At 43.0% G+C, this 23,101-nt stretch overlaps 1 protein-coding gene across 7 annotated transcripts in view; it reads left to right on the top strand.

The window, feature by feature from the left end:
* ZBTB20 (zinc finger and BTB domain containing 20) overlaps positions 1-23,101 on the top strand; it is a 519,609-nt gene that overhangs the window by 125,199 nt on the left and 371,309 nt on the right. For 6 of the 7 annotated variants that reach the window (XM_056341444.1, XM_056341443.1, XM_056341442.1 and 3 more), the window contains one exon: positions 2,358-2,479. The exons of the other annotated variant lie outside the window; for it this stretch is intronic. The gene's annotated coding sequence lies outside the window, so the exon portion shown is untranslated. The remainder of the gene's footprint in view (positions 1-2,357; positions 2,480-23,101) is intronic. 7 annotated transcript variants of the gene reach the window in all.

Here is a 23,101-nt window from a genome sequence, read left to right as displayed (position 1 = left end):
GAATCATCTGTGGATGCTAACTGGCTAGTGAAGCTTGTCCTCAGTGACTCCTTCTCCTGAAGATATTGTAGAGTATGGTGTTGGATGATCCCTTACTGCCAAAGGATCTTTCTTGTAGTGTTTGAAATGTTCCAATTTTTGTCACCCCTAGAGCAGGCAAGCTAAAGGAAGAGATTTGGACTGAAGTGTCTTCTGTATTCAGCTGAAATCCGGATTTCACCCCACAACCTCCTGCATAACTGTTTGGGCAGAGTGACTTCAGAAATGCTGAAGAAAGGTTAGAAAGTGTAGTTGCTGATGGTTAGAAGGCTTAGTTTTTAAGTCAGGACAGAATTGACACTTGTGCTCCAGGAAAGTAGCAAAAAAGGTACTTTGTACTGTAACGGTAGGTATGTGAAAGGAAACTCATGCTTTTTATTTCCAGATGTATTTTCTGAAGTCCTTGAAAGATTTTTTTCAGGAGCTTCTGGATGTTCTGTTAACAGTGGTTCTTAATCATGTGCTTTATCGTTTGCCTTTGGCAAGAAAGCTCAATTCTTTCTTTCTGAATGTGGGACCTTGCCTTATTGCCTCAGGGAAGCATTACTGTAATGCATGTCACTTGAGGCTAATTCAACCTGCCACTTGGAAATTGCCCCTGGTGCAGGTCGTAGCAGTGCACCATTATCTCAAGCTACTTTTCATCAGGAGCAGACTGCATGTGTTCTGTATGATCCACGTGGCCTGCCAGTTTATTTTAGGTTAGCGTGGGGGGGGGGGGGGGGCTTTTTTACCTATAAAGCCATGATCGGTTTGGCTTTCAGCTGTGTGGTAAGACCCTTTCTTCCATGTCATACCAAAGCAGCCCTAGACATCTCAAGGTGCAGGTCCACAGCAGCTTAAACTGAGCGATGGTGATGCCGCTGTGTTGCTGTTCCTCCGCTTGTACAGTTCTGCTGCCTCCTTTGCTCTAACCCTCAAGTTTCATGCCTGGATGTTGAGTGGCAGCTGGGGGTTCATGTGGCTGAAAAGACATGGACATGAAATTTCCATTCAGCTGAAAGCTCCCTGAACCAGGCGTTTATCCAGTCCTTACTCAAGGATGGACGTGGGGACATGTGGTGAGGAGAGAAAAGAGCTGAAGGAAGGGTGGGATTGTGGCAGCTGCAATTAAAATCAGCTTACATAGTAGTGCAGCCGCACTCCAAAGGCTCTGAAGATAACAACCCAGTGATTTCAGCAGGATATAGCTATGAGGATAGGGTATGATAGTTAAAGGAACTGTGGCTTTGGAATTTACTTTCTCCACTGTTTTCTAAAACCTGCACTTCGATACGCATCAGTAACTCTGAAGATCACACCTAACCTTTCCATCCTTGAAAAGGGAGAGTGATATGAAGGTGTGATTAATTTCATTTATGAGGTTTGGTTGCTATATGTCATTAGAAGCAGATCAGGCAGGGAAAAAAAAAACCCACATTTTTGTAAGCAGTAGGGAATTTTCCCCTTTGAAAAAAAGCTAAAACTTCATTAACATTTCAGCCAGCTTTAAATTAAAATTTGTGTCTGAAAATAATGTTTAATGTCCTTTCAGTGCCAGTGAGACACGTCAGGGCAGTATCAGCACAAGTTTCTTCTATGTACAGCTTGTCATGTGGATCCTGTATCTCCAGTCGTGGTGTTACTGTGCCACACATGCTGGCGTGAGAATGCCCATGAAATTAACGCTTGGCCTTCTGCTGATCATGTGAAGCCACTGGACCGTGCATCACGTGGCCGGTTGGGGCAAACGGAATGGAGCAGGTGACTGCCCGCTTTGTATGCGAGCTAACGTGGCCCGATGCTTCTTACCACGAGTAGTCCCATTCCGTTAGGTTGCAGTAGGTATGCTTACACCAGGAAAGGTTTCACTTGCTACGTTTCTGTAGGACAGGCCTTTGTAACGTGCCACTGGAGCAGCTGGGTTTGCCTAGCCCCGTCCCCGCAGCACTGAATGCTGGTGCTTTGCTGCTTCTGCCCCGCTGGGCGCAGTCGGCATTGGGAAGGGCAGCGCTGGGAAACGGAGCAAGCAGCTCCACCATGCAGGCAGCAGCCAGTGGCAGACCCAGGTGTTTTGCTGGGGTTTGCACCTTTGAGGGGACAAGAGGATGTCCCTGAAATCACGCTTTCTTTTCTCTCTGCAACATTTTTATGTCAAGTCCACAAGTACTCGATTTCTAGCCGTTCTCTGTGGTTGGTGCTCCTACTGCCTGCGGAGGAAAACGCTTTGCGCTTGTGTCATGCGTGCGGTAGGGCCTGTGATGGAGTTCCTGCCAACTGTTTCTAAAGGTTTTTGCTTCATGCCAGATCTTGAAGATCCTTTTCTCCTCTTCTTTTAGGGAACTAGAGGGCTTGACACATCCTTTACATCCTGCATTTACTCTGACCACAGTCCCTCCCTGCTCTCGCCAGCGGAGCTCAGCCCAGCTTCCCTTCCTGTCGATGCCCAGTCAGCTACGTGGTAAGTTTTCATTATCTCTGGACTCGTTGCCACAAGGTGGAATTCTGGCAAACTCTCTCTAAAATCCATTAGCCCTGGGCATGGAGGGCAGAGTACTTCATGCCCGTCGGAGGTGGTTCAGTTGTGTTCCAGGCTGATTGCAAGGGAAGGAAGATGGTCTTGAATTAGCATTGGAGCTGAACTTCAGCATAGATTGTTATAGGAATAAAATATGAAGTAAAATATGTGACAGAATTAAATCCATCAGTTCTAATAAAGGAAACAGAAGAAAGCAAAGAAATATTGGACCCTTAAATCCCATTAACCAGGCCAGAGAGAGAATGTGTTAAAAGGGAGCTGCACTGTATCTTTTTTCATTGTTTGATGAAATAATCTTTTTCACCCTTTAAGTGGTGTGTTTAAAAATCCTGGTATTTCTGAAACAAAGAGAATACACAGCCACCGAGCTAGCTGGTTTTTATACCTTCCTTTTCTGAGTATTGTCCTTCAGTACAATACAGAGCCATTTCTTTGTTCTCACAAGCTAGCAGTTAAATTGTATGTAAATGTATGCAAATTAGATGCTGTCTAATAAAGAGAGTCATTAGATGGAAGAAATATTTAGTTTGGGGGGGGAAGAAAGAAAAGAAAGCAGGTGTATTTTGCAATAGAAAAATGTAAGATTGCAGAAGCCCCTCAAACTTTTTGTGAGGGCTTTTTATTAAAGCCATTAAAATATTTTCTAAAAGGCTTGCGCTACTCTTGGTCCTTTTTTCTATACTTTTATGTATATGTATGTACACTTATGTGATCTTTTCTTAAAACTCACGCTGGTTGTGCTATATACACATACTTGAACAGACGTGTAAATTTTGTATTCATAAATATTTGATTTCTTTAAATCATATAGCCATGAATTTACACACGTGTACCTTGTATTAGGGTGTGTTTTTTGCTTCCTGAGTATATACAGGTGGAATCTACGTGGTAAATTTTATTTTCATGGATTGATTTATTCATCATACACTGTGACGGGATACCTTCTCACTAAATCATCTTCCTCCCATTTTATCAACCTCCTCCTCAACAATTATAAAGCTTTTTGAGCTCCCCCCCCAATCTAATTTTATTTATTCACAGAATCTCAGTGCCAGGTATGTTTCTATTCTTTCACTTGCATTTTCTACCAGGTAATCCCTTTTGAGGTATGGACCTGATTTAAGCCTGAAGCAGCAGTGACCTTTCTAAACACGATGAAGTCACAGCTTTTCTGTCAGGTGTCAGGGTGCTAAGATGCTAGGAATGGGAAGCTTTGTGTCATCCAAAGCTGGAGATACCACACCTGTGGATGGAGCACACTGCATCCATCTAGGCTCTGAAAGATTTGAAATTGATGAACCTTGTGTTCTTGCTACTTCTAAGGAGGTAAAATTTAAAACTTTAATCTCTCTGCTTCAGAATCTATAGTCCTGCTATTTCAGCTCTTCTGTTTGGGTGGATTAGTATACATAGATGACATGGCACAATTATTTGGAAGTCATCGTATTTTGTTTCTGATGGTCAGTTATCATAGCTCAGACAGGTGAGCCGATAGCTATACATCGACTGGCATATTTTTTTCCGTTGCAGTTTTGCAAGTCTGGAAGTCTAAAGATGTATATGTATATGTGTATAAAAAATATGTATATAAAAATAATGTTGTTTAAATATTTACATATAAAGCCAAGGGATTGGCTTCCTTCCCAGAATTACTGGAACTACCTTCCCCAGGAACATTTGGACTTGAAAAATCTCTACAACAACGCTTTTCTTCTGAAACTAAGCAACTTGTGAAATGAGTGACTAGCTCTGCACCCTTCACTGTTCGTATGAGTTCTTTAGCTTGGGGTGATGGAGAGGCCCCTGTGCATGGGTAATATGTTTCCAGTTAATTATGGTAAGATTCTCTTTTATTGCTCTTTCCCCCTGCCATTTCTCATTGGCTTACTTTATGAGAGGAACTCTAGCACAGTGGGAATATTTGTCACTGTTGTAGGACAGGTCCGTGCCATGCGCTGCGCCCGGGCTGTGCGCAGTCCGACGGCAGCGATTCCTGCCTGGGTGGCTGCAGGGCAGGCGAGCTGATCGCTTGGAACAAAGTGACTCCCCAGTTGCCCGGTGGCCCAGCCACGCTGGCTGAGCAGTCAGCAGGGAAGCCGTAATGTGTGTCTGCTACCCGGTAGGCAGGGTGGTTGTAAGGACGTGGTGGAGGGTTGGCAGTGAGTATTTCAGGTGCTGTTGAAGGTATAATAGATGATGTAAGGTGAAGACTGCTCTGGGGGGAATGCAAGGAAAATCTAACCTATAATATAAGGATGCTAGAGAGAGATGAGGTTAATGAAGTGAGGAGAAACAAAGGCTATAGTGGTGTGACTAGGAGGGATGAGGCCACATTAATAAACTGAAAACATCAGTGGTTTACCCACTCGCTTGGGACACTGCTCCTCTAGGGTGTCTGGCATTTAATGTCGACAAGGACTGAGTCACTAGACATTTAACGCTGATGTTCCACACAGTTTGCAGTCTAGCTAGGTTTAGCAACACAGGTTCTTCAGACCCTGGGAGGTGGTTGTTAATCCTGAAGCCCTAACTGGGAGACTTACACTGGAGATGGGACAGGCTAGCAGTCAAAGTTCCTTTTTCTCTCACATTCTTGAACAGGATGCAAAGCACATATACAGAGAAGAATGATGCTCAAATGGGGGGAAGAGTAGTGCAGGCTTAGGGGTAGGAATGCGATTAATTCCGTGTTCCTCTCCAGACTTCCTGTGGTCTGGAGTAATGGTTCAGGGCAGGAGAGAATTTAGTGCCTACGTACTTTTGAGGATATGCGTCTTACTACCTTGCCCATCTTGACAATAAAAATAACACAGGTTTCCTACTCTTGAAGTACATTGCGAGGATATATGCATTAAAAGATGGGAGGGAGGCTTCTGTATCCTGTGATAATGAATCCAAAAGCAGTACTGCAGCCAGATGCGGGAATCGGACCAGTGGTCCATCTGGTCAGGCATCATCCTGTGAAATGTCTTCAGCTGCAGCAGAGGGAGGCACAAGAAATCCGAAGTTGTAATTCTGGAAGAGCCAACGCTTTCACTAGTGATCTTGAAAGTAAATGAGACTTTTTAAACTTGTATTTCTCAGGAGCTTGTGCATCTTTAAAAAATAGTTTTAAGAAATAAATTATGCTGCACTAAACTAATCCTAGAGCTAACGAACAGGCATTGGGACTAGCAGCTTTTGCTATTACCTACTGCTTATTATTGTTATTATTATTATTTCTTTTTAATTATGCAAAGTGCTAATCAGTTTGATTATGCATAGTGCTAATCAGGTTAATTATGCAAAGTGCTAATCAGTTATTCTCTAAGCACACGAGGAGAGCAGAGGTGCTGGCAGTGAATGGTGGTTCTAGATGGGGGTAGTCACGGCAGTCATTCCTTATTAAAAGAGGAGTAGGTGAGATGACAGGGGGTTTTGCTTCCATTAAAAAGTAAATAAAACTAAAAAAAAAAAAAAGGGCAAGCCATGAGGGTGATAGTTTGATAGTTTTGGTGGGGTAATGTCTTCTTTCACAGCAAGGTAGACTTTTTTTCTAAGCCAGCTCATGCTGTTGGATAATTTCTGGAGGAGTTTGAGTGCACTGATTTGGGCAAATATATTGCAGAGGAGTCTTGTAATGGGTTGGGTACAAGCTGCCCCCACTTGATAAGTCAGAATGCTTAACTTGAAAATCACAAATTAAGGGAGTTTTCTCAATCTAATGTAGAGTCACCTTTTAAGCACTGGTAAGTAGGATACTGATACTGTAACACGAATGGCAGTTGATCATATGTTTGTAGGGTGGAAGGTACCGCATGAGCGTACGAAATGTGTTTCTTTCAGTGTAATGCCCTTAGAAGCTATAACAACGTAGGGTGCCTTATCAGTGGAACGTACGTTAGGCTGCATTTCTTCTTCCTCCTTAGTGCTAAATTAGAAACTAGAATTGTGTGTTCCCATGAAACAGGATCGGTTTTCACTAAGCTATGTTCTTCAGTGCTCAGTGTCTAATATCTAACCAGTATTCCTTATTTGATTATGTTTCACTGTTGGTGTGGGATACGTATGCATTACTTTTTTTTTCATTTAGTAATGGAGATGACGTTCCCAGAGCAGAGAGCTACTCGCTCATAAAAGTCTTGGGTAAAGGATCTTCAGAGAGTTTTGGAAGTCATTAAAACAAACGACTGCTCCTGTATCAGGCCATCAGTACTAGAAGGTTACTGCACCAGCAATGCCAGGGATATTTGCCTTGGAAGATTAATCATTGAAGGTGCTTACTTACGGGGAGCTGAGACAAATTCTCAATTGTATTTAAGGTAGGAAGTAAAGCAAAGCTTCAGTAACTTATAGCTTAAACCAGAGCCTGAAAGTTAATAGTATTGCCTGTGTGGCTTTGTGACTACTCCACAAGACACTGACGCTCAAAACAAGTTTACTCCAGATGTGTGGTCACAAATACCCATCTATGCTTACAAACTTACTCTGATGTTAGAAGCCTAGACGTACCAATGGTCCAGCATCGTCTAGTGCCTTAAACATGGAGGAGGGGAGCATGTGCTGCAAATATTCTAAGCAAGAGGGAGATACACCAGAGTCCTGAGACTGAATGCTTCCCTGTCTGGTCAGAATCCTCTGAAGCTGATGCACGGCTTCCCATGAACTGATGATGGTGAATCAGGTCACTGCTGCCTCTAGGTGCTGTTCTGGGAGAACTCGGTCTGTTTGCCTCAGACTTGAATTTGTCTTGAAGTAGCCTGTTCCACAACCAGGCTGCTTCCATAGGTGTTTACTTTCATTTATTGTCAGTAGCTCCAGTGCCTGTTTGTTCTTTCAGTGCAATCCACTCCTCCGTCATCAGCTCTTTGATGAGGCACAATAGGAGAGTGTGTGTGATCTACCAAAACAGGGAAAACTCTGACTTCTTCCTGTGATCCCTTGGCATCACACAGCCTTGCAGGAAGCAGGTGCTTGGTTAGATTGTTGTACCAACAGAAAAATGGCAGTCACTCATGTACTGGATGATTTCTCTACCCTTTGGAAGCTGGGCATATTATATCAGAGGGGAGTAAGTTTGAAAGTTACTGTCATGCTCTAGGTATGTTCTTTGCGATCATCCCCATCTTTTCAAATGGAAGTGTAATCCTGGGGAAAGAAACCCCCAAAGTTCTCCTGTTCCTGTGAGCATTTCCCCATAGTATTTAAAAGCTGTTGTAGAGTCAGAGGAGCCTTGAAAGGTTGATAGCATAAACCACACACAGCATTTGCCTGTTTAGAAATGTAAATCTACCTGAGGCAGAAGCATAACCTCTGTTGAATTTCACCATCTCAGATGGCTGGCCTTCTGATGAACTGTGGAGCTAGAAAGTCAGAAAACTCACGTTCTGCTCCCATTTCTACTGCTTTCTGTGCAACCCTGCCAAATAGCACTACTTTGGTCTGCTTTAGTTTTTCTTGATGGTAAAGTGCGGACAGTGGTACGGACCTAGGACAGTGGGGGCAGTTTGTAAGGCAAATGTATTGTGTGCAAAGTGCTTTGATATCCCTGGGTTAAAGGAGTTAGAGAAGTGCAGTGTACTATCGGGAGTTCTCTGTGCTATTAAGAAGCATCAGCAAACTTTGTGATAACTGTGTAAATTACTGCAAGAGAGCACTGAAGTCATTTGTGTATTCCTAAAAAGTGTAGTAAGTGGATGGAGAAAACTCGATTGCTTTGAGTTTAGGCTGATGGGTTAGCAACAAATGAGGAAACCCCGATAAAAAAAAAATCTGTGCCTCCTGCACTTTAAGAAGTAGGTCTCAAGCGAACAGAGAATTTATTTGCTTGTATGGCAGAAAGTTATTGCTTCAAAACTGCTTTTGCATCTTCTTGAGGACCTGGTCTTTGGAGGTGCAGGCTAATGCTACTCAGCTCTGTAGAAGCTGAGGCTGCTCCCTGGCATTCACACAACTGGGAGCCGGTGGGGAATTAATAACAAAAACGTTTTAAACGTTCAGCCTGACCTTTTAAAGTTACTGACCTGCATTCAGGTTACAAATACACAGCAATTTTCTCTTGAGCAGCAAAGACTCTAAATGTTAAATCAGTAACTCGATCAGACTAGCAGCCCTTCTCCCCTCTGTTCGCTCGTGCCCAGCTGCCACGACTGGAGCTAAGGAACAAGAAAACTATCTAAACACATCCATATCTTACTGTGACACAAGTACTTGGAAGAAGCCCCACTGACATAAACTAACACAAAGTGACACTTTGTTTAAGAAGTTGTTTTGAATGTCTTCTCCCATTGATCTGCTGCGAGGGAGATAAATAAACACTGTGTGTGGTGCAGCCGGGCTGAGTATTTTTGCTCCTTTGAGTGTTTATACATTCTCTGACGGTTGTTTGTATTGCTGTTTGTTGACTGTAAATTCCAGACCTGTGTGTTTGTAATGTATACATTTACAGGAGCGGGGCAGTTTTGGGAGGATGGTCAGGGTAGTGCTTTTTATGAACACAACTAGATGAATAGTAGGTGGGTGGGGGTTCCCCTCCTCCCAGAGTAGTGAATTAGTCTTTGTGCTGCCGGGGAAGGAGAGGGCTGCATTAAGCAAGCAGGACCTTCCGTACTCAGGTTAATGCAGGTAGGTGTGCGAGGAAGACCACGGAGGATTTCTCTGGTGGGAATCAAGTTAGTTTAGCTTGGCATCAAATTAAGCAGCAGGTCTGTTTGGTGATGATGAGGGTGATGCTTGTTTTCTCTGGGGAGGAAGTGACTGAAGTTACAGATGACAAAATTCCTGGTGGCAGAGACCCATCCTGCCCCTCTGTCCCTGTTTCGCAGTGCTCTCCCTTGCCTTTGAACAAAATCTTCCCTTTTTCACTTACTGTTGTTATCAGCGTCTCGATCCCTAGGACAGTGGGAGCATGTAGAAGACTTGGGAACCGACACAGGCGCTGCTTCTTCGTCCCCCAGGCTGAAAGGGCGTAGCTTCCTGAGCATAACGTTACATGCAGGAAGAGTTCCACTTAATCAGCCACCATTTCTACTATTAGGTGGCATTTTCCTTGAATCTGTGCCTCTGTCATGTTTGTGCAAGTTAAAATTACACGTTTCTGATGTTCCAAATTGTTTAAAGCCTGCCTAGTGTTCTTTCTGGGCTGCCCCATGACGTTGTCTGTTTCTTAGATGCAGGTTTCACTGTCTTGCAGTGACCGTTAGAACAACCTCTCACTTGCTGGAAGTTTTACTGAGTTTTAACCATTTGTAGTTAATTTTGTTAGCTTTAAACATAATTTGGGGGGAGAGCTGCTTCTGCTGCGGGTGTGCTGTTTATAAATCTGGTGCTAGAGGAAAATACTTTGTTTTACCCATGCTAAATTATTCTGGTAACGTCTTCTATGGTTTCTTGTGTCTTCATAGTTTGGAACGATGCTTTGAATTACCTTTGTGGCAGGGAAGGTTTTTTTTTTTGGTTTTTTCCTTTCTTTCTTGACACTTGTGCATCTCCCACCCTGACAACAGCTGTTTGATGAAAATAAGGAGGGCGTACTAGCATCACCCTCTTGTTAATTCACTGAAGAGGCTGTGGTCTGTCTGGTGAGCCTGAAGGTTGCCACGCTGTCAATGACCACAAAGCACTGCTATGTCAGTGTGTAGCAGGTTGTCTTTCTCACTTGGCTATCTGAAAATCCAGGGAATCAAATACACTAAAAAAGGTGAAAGAATATTTTGCTTATCTAAAGCCAGATCTGTGAATATGAGAATTAAAGTTGACAAAGCAGCCTTAATTCAACTTCCTTGTGCTCTTGGTCTGAGGTTGAATAGAGGCTCTTTAGTAAGAGATCCGTTAGGATCTTTATTAAAGAATAGAGGTTCTTTAAGATCCGTTGCCTTGCTTGCTACAAACACTCAAAAGTGTTTAATGTATGAGGCAGGAGATAGTGGAAAAAGAAAGGGTGCTGTTATTCTCAAGATTATGGTGAGAGCGTGCATGTGCTTAAAGAAAAAAATGTGCTTGAACGGAGCTGCTTGTAAAATCAGACATCTTTAGGCGGGTTGCAAAGAAAGCTAGTATTTCTGCTTTCTCTTACCAGTTCACTTACTCCTTTTAACCCTTCACTATTTTTACCTTTTAAAACATTTGGTTCTTTTTCCTTTAAAGAAAAAATAGTTGGTACCAGCCTACCCTGGTCTTGGTTTTTTTCTCATCACTTTGCTGGTATACAAAAGACTTTCTTTTTTCTCCCCTCCCCGTAAAATACCTTTCATTTGGTAGGAGGTGCACTGTGTTCCACATTATTCACTGACAAAAGTGCACACAACTCTTCCTGACACTTTGACGGTTTAGTTGGAGATGCTGCTCGAAGTAGAATGTGTCTGTAGCCAGGTCCATTTGCTAAGCACTGGGAATTCAGCTGTTTTCTCATGAATTCTTCTTTTCATATTTTATTACTATGAAGAGAACACAAAGAATGCTTGTTTCTTTCTTTCTTTCTCCCCCCCCAACCCCCCCCCCTCCCCTCCAGTTGACACAATCAGTATTATTTGAAGGAAAAAATTACACACAGAATGGGAAATAGGGTGGGAAAATGTAATAGGATCTGCAAATCTTTTCTGTCTTGTCTGAGTAAATGAGAGCTGATGAGAGATGCAGCACAATGAGGGCTAGGCAATGCTAGCTGAACTGGTATATAAAGATTGTTTCATTTTGCTTCATTTCATTTTACTGTATTGAATTTGAAAGGGAAAATTGCAGCGGACATGAAAGTTTGCTGTGGAAACAGCCCGGGTCGCTGTACCCTTGACATGAACCTGGGCAAACAGGAAAAGAACGTTAAATAAAGTGGTGTATGAATCATGTAGGTGGGCTTCTGAGGCTGCTTTTTGAAGAGAGCCCTTTCACGAAGGGTGGTTCTTGCCTCTACGGTTGTTCTGCTGCTTCTAATTTCTTCTATTGTCCGCTTAAGTTACCAACTTGGGAAAGGTGTCGTTGTGGGGGGGTTTGTGGGTTTGTGGGGGCTGAGCCAAAACCGTGCTGATCTTCAGGCATACGTTTTGCAGGATTACGTGGCAGCATCGTTTTTGCATGCAGACTTTCAGGACTGGAAGGAGAGTATTTCTTCCCCCATTTATGTCCGCCCTAATGGTTCATCTTTTCAAATGAGTATAACACAAGCTAGGACAGAACTTAAGGGAACTTGGTCCTAGGTAGGATACTACTACAGCTGTACACTCATCAGTAGACAATTCTACCTCACATTTCTACCTCTACTCACAACAGTACCGCACGTTACAAGCTGTAGTGGTTTTATGCAACTGGAGTGACTGCATGTCGCTTGCTGGAAGGAGGAGCTGTAGTTAAAAGCAGGTGTGAGTCAATTCAATCTGAAAAAACATTTTTTGCAAATCATTATGCTACTTTAGGCATGGATAATTCCCAGAAAATGGGGAAGATAGATTTTATATTTTTTTTCCCCCGAGTCAAAGCCAGTCATGGAGGTCTGAAATAACGCAGCACGCACAGCAAACATTCCTGTGTAAAATCTCTAACACAGATTGTAAGATTTGAGACTCCTAGAGGAGCTACTACTCTCGGGAGATACCTTGAAGATAAAACATAGGTTAAACTTTTTTTTTTTTTCTAATCTAAATAAGGACATTGTAATGTTCAGAAGTAAGATTCAACATCCTGTGTTCAGGGTCCAGCTGGTGTGATCCAAAGGCAGGTTCATGTCATGAGCAGATTCAAGGCTCTTCCCTTGGAAAAGGCTTTTAACTTCTGGATTTTTATGAGATAGGTGTGCATGGTAAACATTTACCTGGCAAGCAGTTTGCTTTGTACGCTTATCCCCTTACCAAAGTTCCCAGGACTGAAGGGGCTGACTAGGGTTGGTGGGCACAGGAAGAGAAGGGCGATGGTTTTACTTTTCTCCAAGGAAAAGGATGGTGTGACGGCATTGTGTAATCTAGCTTTTCAGCCGCTCTGAGGACAAGGGAAAGGTTGGGTAATTTTTTTAACACACGTAACCCCTTCTCACTGCCCCCTCTCCCCAAACCATTACTAGAGAACACCCCTCCCTCTTAATGAAGACCTTAATGAAGATCTGGCTAGTGCAAACGTATCCAAAGGGAATTGAGTGTCTCTGGATGTGACTCATTTAAGCACAATCCATTTTTTTCTCTGGTTGTGGTTTTGGACATGGAAGAGTTCCTTGATCCCGCTCACTCCAGCCCCCAGGTAAACTCCATAGGCTCAGGCAGGTAAATCTCAGGTAACTGAAGAAAAGCAAAGAAAACAAAAGTTCTTCCCCCTCTAGGAGTGGGCAGTGCATGGAGGAGGGAGGCGATGTTCCTGCTGTGATGAGTAGAAGTAATGGCGACATAGCTTTAAGAACAGATCTGAGAATTTAAAAGCTGTGTGAAATCCAGGACGGGCTGGGTTAAGGAAGAAAGAATGCTGTACAGCAACCAATCTTTTCTGCAAATTATTTTAGTCTTTAGGCTGTGCAGTCTGAATAGCTAGCCTTTCTCATACGCAATGGTAATTCAAGGAGTATTCTTTTTAGTGGAATAAACAGTTTTGCTGCTTGACATATGAAATGCTTCTACTAGTAAATTCCACAGGCAGCTTCACCCCCCCACCCCCCCAATATTGTTTTGGCTGATTGTATAACCTTGAAAGTTTAAAATTGACTGGTTTACTGTAAGAAGCATTAAGTAAATGCAATCTCTCTATTTTTAATAACAGTAGCTCAAATTTCATGTGAGCTCACACTAGTCCTCCAGTGTAATTAAGTTTATGGTTTTCTTATGCACTTCAAATGCCTGTGATGTGCAGTTAATAGTATTTTTCAGACAAGTATTAGGACACCTCAGCAGCGATGCCAATGTGGGCTGGTGTCTATCAGCAGTGCAGACACCACAAAGTAATGGAAATTGCAAGACATTCTGCTATAATTTGTCTAAAAATATGCATGACAGCAGAGCTTTTTTACCTGAGTTTAGCAAGTGGTAAGGCTCTGAATTAGTGAAGCTTCATAAATGAACTGGGCATGTAACAAGATTTTCAAGTTTGGCTCCAAGTCCAGTGTGTATCTGGAGTGAAGGATAGCTGAATATCTGAGATCTTCTGCGCCTTGGATTTTGTGCAATGACTGTACCTAGAGTCTGGTTTCTGCTACATAAATTTTAACTGTAAGCCGTATGACTGCATAGGGAGTTTTGGAGGAAAGGTTTGGATGAACTTTTCCTCTGTATGCATGTATATAAACACACATTTTTGTTTGTTTAAAGGAATTGTGACTTTCTTTTAATACAAGAGCATTCTTTTTTATTTCTAAGGAAAGAAAATGATACCAAAGATGCCTGAGAATTCCAATGAAATGGCCTGAAATTATTGAAACAAAATATTTAATTTAATTTAAACTGGTGGAGAACTTTATTTCAAAGAAGTTTTGATTTTCAAATGTTTTGAAGATGAAGGCCAAAACTTTGAATTCATGAGGAGGAAGAATGTTTCTGACTTTGCTTCGTCTGACACGCTTGCTGAACACTGCAAATTATAATTATACTTAGCTAGGTTTGGATGTAGAGCTGGATCTGTGTTTGCAGTGTGTGTCACAGCTCTGTAAACCAGAACAAGATCTGATTATTCTGGTGTCTTGGAATGTCTGGGCCTGAGTCTGTGGCATCAAGATGTTGGGAGTCTTGAGATTCAGTTTGGTCCTGTATAGAAGTGTTGGAACTGAGCCCCTAATCCCTTTCTGAAACAATCCCATCTGATACCATAGGACCGTCAGAAGTATTGATGGTAATGGTAAAGTTCTCCCATGTCAAAAAACCTCCCCTCCTCTTGAAAGCTGAATACGGCTTCCTTTATGTAAGCATTTAGGGACACAATAAAGATAGTATGTGGGGCAGCTTCTCAGTGACCTTTTGTGCTCGTGAGTGAGCTCCTGTGCAGTGCTTGGCTGTGGTGTGGGGCCAGCAGACCTGGAAAATCTCCGGCAGGTAGCCATACACTAGCCCTTCCCTTCCTTTCTTAAAACAGCACATGCAAATGCTAACCAGCTGTTTATTTTGTTTATGCAAATTTTTGCCCATGCAAATTTAGGCTGCAGGTTTCCCTCGTTACACATAAAAGGGCTGGAATGTCCTTCTGAGTGGAAAATATTAACGAGGATAGTTCAACAGCACCATCTTTTCTTTTGTTTTCTCCATCATCAAACGAGCATCTCGCAGACTCCAGCGAGACCCCTGCGCCAGTGAGGACTGCGGGGTCCGGCGCCACAGGTATTACCTGGTGTGGATCCTGCCGGGAGCTTTCCCTGCTCTCTGCCTTCCAGGGGGATGGACGGGGGCAGGAACCGGAGCGGTTGGGATGGGCAGTGGGAGAAACTGCTGTGGCTTCAACTGTCCATTGCTGGCTGGGAACTGCAAGCAGATGCTTGAGAGAACGTGTTGTATATGAGAAGGTGATGAGTGAATGGAAATTAAAACAAAAGGGTTGAAAATAGAGCTGTAATCAATCTAGCCTGGTATCTCAATAAAGCAGGGACACTTCTTTATTGTGAATTTGGGGCAGATCTTGTGGCAAGTGCCACGATAGTGGGGTCTTCCCTCCACTCCCTCCTCCCCTTCCATTAAATCTACATTTGGAAGGTGGATGGTGCTGACTCATAAATTAAATTGGAGTAATACATACAGTGTATATATATTTCTGTCACTTTGTCTCAAATTAAACACGAACCTTCTCCCCTGACAAGATGATAGAAAAGTTAATTGCTCGCCCTGGCTTTAAATTGGAATTTGAATTTGCAAAATGCTAAAGGTTTATGAGATCTAAATCATGAGGAGCTTAAATTACATTCCTGTGATAAAATATTAATAAATCAATTAAAACATAAGCCGAGTATAATATTACTTTTTTGTAGGAACCTTGAACACAATAATTCATTAGAGTGTGCAGTAACAATTATTGTATCTTTTTTAATTTTCTTTTTTATTAGTTTTTCTGTTTTTAAACTGGGGAAAAGGCAACATCAGATGGGAACACACCACACAATGGTGGAATATTATCCTTGTACCAAATCTAGTCATCTCCTAGTAACGATGCACATATGTACAGAAGCATCTGAGCACCCTGAGCTGCACACATTGCATTGCGGCTCCAGTATAACAAGGTGCATTCCCTGAAGGCTGGGGCCTGTTTTCCCCTTTCCACCGTGGGAAAGAAGGGCAGTAGCACAGGAAAAAAGGAAGAAATCTTTTCTGCTCCTGCTTTTTCTTCTTTTTCCAGCATCTTCCCCTGCCATTCTGTTCTTTTCTTATTCTTCTTCTGTTCTCCTTTCCCTTTCTGGGTTCGAGATGGGTGTGATTTTAATATCAAAACCATCAAAAATTCACAGACCTTTCTGTAAAGCTGGCCTGAATTTTGTGTTGGGGAAACCTAGGCTAGAATTGGATCTTGTTACTAGATTTTCAGTTGCGTTGTTCACAAAACTCTCACAGCTCTAATCTTTACATAACCCATTTCTGTGTACTATATAAAGAGCACTTCAGGCACAGTATGAAACTTGGTTATTATTTGAGGAAGGAGGTGTTATGCTAGCTCAGCATGCATTTCTTATATGCAAACATTAATACACAGGGAATGCAATTATTACATATACCTGCACACCTCTCGTGCCTGCGAAGGTGTGGATTCCTTCGTCGAGTGCCTTTTACCTTCTGCGAAATGACTGGACTGCGTGTCTGCTAAAGCTATGCTTGGTAAAGGGTCTAATTGCTATTATTACATTATTTGTGCTGAATTCTTGAAAGGTTATTTAGTACAAATTATGCCTTGGTGCCAAATTGGCAGCTCTGGGGACTGGAAGCCTGCTGTATGTATCCATAGCATAGGTACTGCAGCTGAGCGCGCAGCCGTCGCTCCTGCCGGCCTTGACGGATCCGCTGCCTGCTCTTCTTTTCCTAGTCGGAGGCAAGGCTGCGGCTTCTTGTGCCCTCTCCTCCGGCCGAAGGGATTTGCGACCGAGCTAGGGAACTGAAAGAGGAGCCCGGGACGGGTCCCCCTCCTCAGGGCTGAGTGGCCAGCGGAGGAGCGGGCTGTGTGTGGTAGGTGGCAGGGAAGGTAGCAGCTGCTGCTCCCCCCGCCGCCTGCTAGCAGCCTGCAGCCATGGCTCGCAGCAGTACGGGGCAGCTGCCGTTGGCCAGCTGAAAGCAGTTAGGGCCAGAGTCAGCTGGGGAAAACAGTGAGGAGAGATCCAGGAGCAGGTGGTGGTTTGTGCTTCTAACCACCTGTCTGAGTAACGCTTTGCTGTACTGCCCAGAAGCTGTGGCAGGCTCCAGCTTTCCCTGGGTACGGGATCCCTCAGGATGCTCAGGATCCTGCCCGTGGGGAGACCGTGACCTGTGGTTTCAAGGATCCCGCTGTACCGTGCTCCTGGCTGCCCTAACTGGGGAGTAACCTCAGTTTACAATTAAACCTTCATTTCCACAGGCTTTCGCATTTGCCGTCCCTCTGCTGAGGAGACCACTCAGGTCTGTTGTGGTGATGCAGAACATAATAAAACTTTGTGTTTCTAAGCACATGTACCATGTCAGTACTGCTAAGCTCTTCATCAATATTAAAGAATCAGTTGTTAGTTTTTAGATGCATTGCTTTTCATTATCCTGTTTTTAAGGAGAAGGATGTGGGAAAAGTCACTTTGCACCAGCTCTCAGTCACGTAGCAAGCCAGTGGTGGAGGTTCAGCTGCGCCACATGTCTTCCAGCAGCCTGCCCTTGCACTGAGCCTCACCAGAACTGGAGAAATGCCAAAGGCGATGACTCCTGTTCATCACAGAGTCGAAGGCGATTGTTGCACTAGTTTTACGCAGACTGAGAAGCAGCTATCAGATGCGATTACCTTCTTGGGGCTACCAAAACGAGCTAGCGGTTAAACCAGCAAGCTAAAACTGAAGGCTTCCCATCACCAGGATGGTCTGCTTTTCCTTTATTATAATTTTTATTGCAATAGATTGTGCAGGGTTGACCCGGTGTTGTTTATTCATGGTACTTGATAATTGCATTTACTCAATAGATTTCATACTTCACAAAGTTCACCCCTTTTGGGAGCATGACTGAATTTTGTGAGCATTCCTGTAAATAAATTTTAAAAATTGGATTAGTTGAAGTTTGTGTGTGTGTAAGGAGGTGTTCCAGATTTTTGTTGTGTACAGGGATGGCTTCCAGCAGAAGCTAAGAAAACTTGTAATGCCAAGTTCTTTGTCAGCGATGCCTTTCTGCGGATCGTAGGAGTTACGCTGGGGAGGTGCTCTCTCTATGGCTTGCTGTCCTTGCTGGGGGGGCAGCGGGGGAAGTAGACTATGCCAAAAGGATCATTGCCTCCTGCCCCCACCCTCCCCAGAGCTGGGAACGGATTTTAGCCCTGGGTGACATTGGGTGCTTGGGACGGTGATTTGAGGCTGGTGTATTGGCTCACAGATGGAGGGGAGGGCATGGACGGGCCAGCGTCAGTAGAGGTGGAACCCTGCGGCTTTGGGGATCGTCCTGTCTAAAACCTTCCCTCCCTGGTGTCCCGCATGAGAATCGCCATCCCTTCTTTCCTCCTGCCCCAGGGAGCAGCGGGCAGACGCCGTGGTAAGGCTTGCCGTGCCTGGTGGGGGCACTGAGGTTCTTGCCGACGGTGGCAAACACGCTTTGGCTCCCGCGCTCTTGTAATCAGGCTTACTCGCGCTGAAACAGAGATTGCTCTATTGCAGTGCCAGGCCTCTAGCAATACCAACTGTTAAATAATAAACAGGCCCTGGTTGCTGGCAGCGGCTCCCCGGCCCCCCCCGCCCCCGCCAACATGGAGTACCGTTTTCTGGGTTTACCTGCCCGCCTGCGCGCTGAAGCACGGAGCGGTGCCCGTGTTTGGTGGAGGTGGAAGCAGCACAGAGACATCAGTCTCTGTCTAATCTGCTTAGTTTATTATTCTCCAAGGACCTGGGGTGATACAGCAAACATGCAGTGCTTTGGCAGCGCTAACAATGGCTGTGCTGTCGTTCTAGATAATATTACAGACTTTTGCCTAATGCATGGGCTATTTTTTTTCTCCGTTCATCTGCCTGTTCTTTAAGGTCTTATTTTCTTTTTTTCCCCCCCTTTTTATCCTCCCCCCCCCCCTTTTTTTTTTTTCAAAGGGTTGGGGGAGCTGCTGGGAAGGACTAGTTCGACCTTTATCAGTTCTGTTTTTTCCCTGTGAATTAAAAAATATAATGTGTTTAACTGGCTCGTTCCTCTCATAGCAGAATGGTATATATTGTTTTATTGCATTAAGAAGTATTATCAAGCTTTTTTCCTGTAGTTTATGGTTAGAATGGGCGTTGGAATGAAGAGCAATTATTTCTTTTTTCACAGTGGATGAAGGGACTTTGTTATGGAAGTCACTCCACCAGTGGGGAAAAAATATTGCACAAAACAATACCCCATTCCTATCTCCATTTTGGCCACTTCTGTGGTTTGCGTTTGAATTCCTTGTTACAGTGTACGGTGTACACATGTGGAAAACAGTATGTCCTGTTTCATGCAGGAGTGAAGTTCAGGAGCTTGAGATCAGTTAGGAAAAATATTGTGAAGAAGAACAGATTATACTGCAGTGTTAAAATATAACTGCATGAATAGACTGGTATGTACAAATTAATTTCCCTTTAGTTCTCTAAAACCTTTAGTGGAACAAAAGCCAAAATTTTCACTTGGTGGGATAATGATATTTTTTTTTAACAGACGTATGAATTGAATTTTAAGAAATTTTTCCCCATTCCATATAATTATAAAGTCCTATATTTGGAGTCAGCTAAACTTTGCACAATATATATCATTTTTGTTCATCTATAAAGGAATTCCCTGAGCTGTGGTTTAACCGTGGTGTGGATGCTACCAGAAATCTTTGTGTTTTCAACAAATACTGCACTGTAAAACGTGTGGTATTTTCCAGTGTTTTGGGGGGAATTTGATCGTAAAATTTCCTATGGATTCTACTTGAAACTCCATACTTTTTCATAATTATGGCAGGTGCAAATATAAGGAAGCAGATGTAATTAGTAATCAGACGTGGGGCACTGCCCTGTTACTAGCTTTTCATTTCCTTTGTGCAGCTTTGTTGGTCTGAGAACCCTTTAAAGCCCTCGTGTAATTACTGTTTAGTGTTTGAACTAAGAAACACAAGATGATGAGGTCTGAGGCTCACTGATGCCATTTCTTCTTAAAATAGATTGCATAATGTATGTATATCTATCCATTTTCTATAGGTGAGTCAAGTTAAATATTCCAGAATAAGGTGGGAAATTTTGAGTTTGCCTAAATCCATGGGCCAGATCTCATCATATGGGATTTCCAAAGCATCGAGATGACATTGGGAGACCAGCACTCTTTGCTTCCCGTAGCACTTGTTTTCCTAGCATACTTGAGCAGTTGTGAAATTTCTTGCGTGTTTTTTTAATCATCCCTGAAGGCTTTGGCCTGAACAAGCATCTGGCATTTGACGCAGGCCGAGTTGAGACCACAGCCATGACTTCTTCCCTTGCTTGTCGTTCACTTGAGCAGATCTCCATGGACAGTCTTTTTGATTCCATCTCAATGTGAAGAAGTTGAAGTTCAGTGCTTCTGAAGGTCTTCAAAATATGGGAGAAGTGTCAGACAAGGAACATTTTGAGTAACGTGTTCTTTCTGGAATTTGTAGAATTTACATAGTTTAATATGTCTTTTTTTTTTTTTTTTTTAATTTCGTAAGAGTGTTGAAGCATCGCCAACAAATAATTTTCAGGAGGCTGGAACAGGGCAGTTACAGGTATGCAGGGAGAGGCAGTGCACCCAGGAGATTAATGAAGTGCCTTTGCAGCTGCTATTGTAGAAGCTGGAAACCTTGTTTCATTAAGCAGAAAAATAAACTACAGAAACAGAAGACTCCCTCTCCTTCTTTCTAAAAGTGTTTCCTTTCTTAAAATGCACATTTTTAATCCAGTGGGAAGAGTCTTTTCTTACTGCTGACATACTCCTTAAATCATATTGTTTTCAGGCAGTAGGTAGAGTGTGTAGATGAGTGACATTTGCTTGTAACTGTAACTAAAACATAGTTTCAGTGACATAAAAAAAATTACTGCATTTATAAGCTGAACCATTTACAGCAGGTAGAAAGAAAATTCAAAGCAATGGAAAACATCTCTTACCCCTTTGAGTGCCTGCAGCTGTGCCATCTCGGGGGGTGATTTATTGAGCTAAGAGTTGTCTGGTCAGTACTTGGTCAAGAGAAGCACCAGGAAGAACTGGAGGGAGCCGTGGGAGCAATTCAGTAGGTGGTGCTGTTCCCTTGAAGCCAACTCTGATGCTGTGCCCAGCAGGATATTTGGAGGGTGTTTGTTTCTACAGCTCTAGCTTTCAGGTAGGACTTGAAAAATCTAGCCGTGTGTTGCCATAAAAATCTCGTTAATGCTTTTTGTCAGCAGTAGCGGTATTCTTAGATACATATTTTAACTTTTGGGAGCACAAGGGTGGGAAATATTGTAGAAGATAAAACATAATGGTTTCAGAGTCATCTTAGATATACTTGAACTTGAAGCAAATTTCAGGATCTGTGAATTGCAGGAGTTGTAACTGGGGGGAAAAAAAACCCCAAACCTGTGGCAGCAAACAGGCAGATCTTTCCTTGCTGTGTGCATAGCATTTCTCCAGGTAGCACCAGACTTGGCTTCCAGCACGAGGCAAGGCTGAATCCAGAAGCAAACCCAGAGAGGACAGCAAACATTCCAGCGCTGGGAGTTGCCTGAATGTGAGCTCTCGGTGATGGCTCTCCACTGAGCTGTGCTCTGGTGAAATACAGTCACTTAACTAACAAACAAACAAACACACAAACATTTTTTTTTTTTCACAGGACATGAGCAGTGTCTTTCCAAGCTGTTTCCAGACTTCAGAATTCTTCTTCCCAGAAATGTTCAGAAGTAGCAAAACCTGTTGCGCTGTGCGGGGTATGCGCGCAGCTTTTGCGAGAGGGCTGCTTGTCACAGAAGGAGGAACGTTCTATTTAATTCTGCAAGTCCCACAAAATAGAACATCAGAAGTTTCCTTTTGTATGGTTTGAGGTCAGGAAGGACTGTTAGGTCATCTAGTCTGACCTTCTGTGTGTCACCAGCTATTGGATTTGTCCGGTCATCCCTGTTTTGAACCGAGTTATGCACAGTCAGCATCTTTCCATCTTGAAACCATCAGGAGGTTAAAGCTCCTCTCTGCCATCGATAGTTGTTGTTTTTTTTCCAGCGGTTAGTTCCCTTGCCTTTTTAAAATGTGGGATTCATTTCTGGTTCGATTTGACTTTTCTTTCTTTTCTTTCTTTCATTCTTGGCTTCATGTTCCAGACTTTGGTTCTTGTTATGCCTTTCTTCAACCAATTGAAGATTCCTTTAGAAAACAATGTAATAAAGAAAAGCAAAACCACCTTCCCAAGCCTTCCTACCTCCTGTTAATGCCTCCAGGGGTTGCATTAGCCATATTTGCCAAATTGCAATGGGTGTTCATGTTCAGTTGTTTATTTGTTATGACCTCTAAATCCTTTTCGGAATTGCTGTTTTCTAGGGTGTAACACACCCCACATCCACCTGTGCCCAATCCTGTGGAAACAACGTATGTTCCTTTTTCTTAAAGGTATGCTATCCTAAAAAGTTTTATTTGAGAGAACAGAAGCTTGTGCAGCTGCCTGACTGTCTCCATCTGTTGATACCCCTGTTCTCCTGATATTTTACCAGTCTTTGCATCACGTGGAAATTTTTAGCTGCAGTGATTTTATAACCTGGGAGTCACTAATCAAAATGCTGACTAGTGTAGTGGTTGTTACTAGTTTTACCTTAGTCTTACTAAACCCACCTGTTTGAAGACCCCCCAGGTAACATTTTCTGAGGGTCTCCCATTAGTTAGCTGTCCAACCTGTGCTTTCATTGACGGAACCGGAATGTTCTGTAGTAGCGCTAAATCAATTGCTTTTAAAACCTTAAGTGTATAAGCTCTTAGGCTTAGATAACTTACGTGCTCACCAAAGAATGAAATCCAGTTTGTTTGACAAGACCTATTTTCCATAAACCCATGTTGACTAGCATTAATTATTTTCTTACCCTTCAGTTCTTTATCAGTAAATTCAGTCTTAGCATACAAGGGCGCGACTTTACCGGTGTCAGTAGATTTGCACATTTTGCTCACTTGCAAATTTAATATAATTATTAAAAAGATAGGAATAAAGCCAAACCCATGGCTAAGGGTGCAGCAATGTAAGCAAGAGTACTTTCAGTCCGTCACTTCTCTGTGTGGCTGTGGATGGAATTGCACTGCTACGTCCCAGTGACTGTAGGCAGAGTGGGCAGTGGGGAAGGTCTCGAACTGGAATTTTAATCTATCAAAATGCTTGTGGGACTAATTAGAAAAGTTAATGTTGGATCTGGATTCTTTTATCTTACATAAAAAGTCTGTGTATGCTCTGTGGACATCGACACGGTACTCCCACAGTCTTCTCTTGTTTGTACTAAAGGTCAAAGTAAAGCTTAGTTTGCCTTAG

The sequence above is a fragment of the Falco biarmicus genome, chromosome 5 (genome assembly GCF_023638135.1).
Source record: "Falco biarmicus isolate bFalBia1 chromosome 5, bFalBia1.pri, whole genome shotgun sequence".
Classification (NCBI taxonomy): domain Eukaryota; kingdom Metazoa; phylum Chordata; class Aves; order Falconiformes; family Falconidae; genus Falco; species Falco biarmicus.
The sequence above is the reverse complement of the archived record's forward strand: the minus strand, read 5'-3'. Positions and strand labels throughout refer to the sequence as shown.